The following is a 2273-nucleotide window of genomic DNA, read 5'->3' on the forward strand; positions in this document are numbered from 1 at the left end:
CTTGAGGGAGGAGGAACTATATAGTATACTTGTGTGAGATGCCAGTGATGATTTCCTCAACTTTGATTACCAAGAAGCCCTACCACAGGTTGATGAGGTAGGGCGATATGATGAAAGTGGTGTAGATGATATCTCTACTATCATTGCCATCCAGAAGCATATTGAGGATGCAGATCCTCAATATGAGATCACAAATGAAGAGTTCGAGCACTTGCAGAATGAACTCTTTGGACCTCGACCACAACATGCGACACCTGTGGTCCAACCGGACAATGGCAGACCCATTCCAGGAGCAGATCTGGAGGCACCCTTGTAGAAGGAGCTTGATGAAGTAGCAAAGGTATTTATTTTTACCAGTTGCTCCCCATATTTGATATTTAGGACCTCTAGGGCATGTAGACCCCACATGTATGATCCCATGCCCATCAGAGCTTGGGAAGTGTATTGTTCGAAGGCTCGTGGTAGGAAGCCCTGAATTTGCAAAAATCAGGGCTTCCCATGTGAGCCTTCGAACAGTGCACTTCCCAGCCTCTGATGGGCATGGGATCATACATATGGGGTCTACATGCCCTAGAGGCCCTAAATATCAAATTTGGGCCATTCTTAAAAAAATCATCCTCTCCCATGCATTGCATGATCGATGCTGACATCAATTTTATTTTGCAGGAAATTGTGTATCTTGAATGAATTTGCATCGAGGCAGCGTGGAAGATCTGGGGGCCAAGGAAGGGTTCATGACTCTGCAATCAAGGAGTACATTGGCAAACTTGCCAATGATGTGATAGTCTTCCACAATACTTGCTCTCCGGGGGGTATGCGGAGAACTTTTTGAAGATTAATGCACTTACAAAGGGTGATGCATTAAAAGTTATTCCGACTAAATCAAGTTTGGAAAAAGTTGCTCTACTTTGACGTGCAAAGTTACTTTACTTGTTCTCAACTCAAAGCTCAGGGCCTTTACATTCTGTGGTGGCCCATGGCATTGTTGTTGGCATTGTTGTTGTGGGGATACAGGATCCCACCGTCATCCGGGTAGAGCCTGAAGGGTTCCATGTTTTGATTCTAGCCATCAAGGCGACTTCAGAGTCTGGAGAGCCTAGTAGTAAGAATCCTAGGATATAACTATGATGATTATGTAACTTTGATGATTATGTTTTGAAGACCATGTAATTTATTATGCTATGAAAGGAAATCTGGGTTGCAGAGTTTCTTGTTTGATACATGTCTTGTAGTGTATTTTATTAGTTAACTCAAGCAAATAAATTCAAATTACACACGTAACTCAAATAAAAATTTTATCCATTCGAAGATGCATATAAATCAGCAAATTATATAAACTCAAATTAAAGAGACCTATTTACAACACAAGATAAGAGATTATTTTTTAAAAAAATATACATCGAGCTTTACATAGCTTTTGAGAATTACAATCATGTGAGATATACAAAAATAAAACTAAAGATCTCGGATTGAAGGATTTTTTTAGCGTTACATGCGTCACACACCAATTGCATATTCTTTTCACTGATGGTCACCCTCTTTTCATGGACAGCTGCAAACACCGTGTCACCAAAAATGTCCACTGGGTATGCCTTTGCAGCCTCTTGGAGTGCCTCCAAAGCTTTGGCTGTCCACCGCGTAGGTAGTGGGCTTGATGCTGCATGAACCCAGAACCTCCTATCACGACGGTCTTGCAGATCTTGCATGATCTCTCGCACCACACGTTGGAAGGAGAGCTTTGGTATGAGCAGGTTCACCATCTTTTGGTATTTCCTAATCTCACAGAGAACCACAGTGCTAGGCTTCCACCTACGCTTGCGATGTTGCTGCTGTGGTGGTTGGACGGGGTGTACTCCACATCCCACCTTAGGGGGACAAAATCTCCTAGTAGTTTGCTTGGTGCGAGCCATGCTCTTGGAGGTGAGAGAGAGAAATGAGGTGAAATGAGGGTTACTTCCATACTTATAGATGAAAATTTATATATTTCTTCAATTAGCTCAATACATAAATTTGATACTTTTTAATTTTTAAAAATAGTTTTCCTTACTAGAATGAGCTTTAATTTTATGTGTACATATAAGTATCATGGAACACCTCCTAGATAAAATATAAACCCCATCAGAGGTCTGTAGGGCCCTTGTCCAAAGGCTCACATGTATAGACCGACATGTATAGACCTAGTATTAAAAAAAGAAGGCCTCTACACAACATGAGCCTTCGAAAAAGGGCCCTATAGGCCTTAGATAGGGCTGATATTTTATCTAAGACATGTA

At 41.4% G+C, this 2273-nt stretch overlaps 1 pseudogene; it reads right to left on the bottom strand.

The window, feature by feature from the left end:
* Positions 1–957: 957 nt before the first annotated feature.
* On the bottom strand, positions 958–1910 carry LOC147627437 (histone H3-like centromeric protein cnp1 pseudogene; annotated as a pseudogene).
* Positions 1911–2273: the final 363 nt, after the last annotated feature.

The sequence above is a fragment of the Cibotium barometz genome, chromosome 20 (assembly GCF_041138505.1).
Source record: "Cibotium barometz isolate CiBa-2024 chromosome 20, ASM4113850v1, whole genome shotgun sequence".
NCBI lineage: Eukaryota > Viridiplantae > Streptophyta > Polypodiopsida > Cyatheales > Cibotiaceae > Cibotium > Cibotium barometz.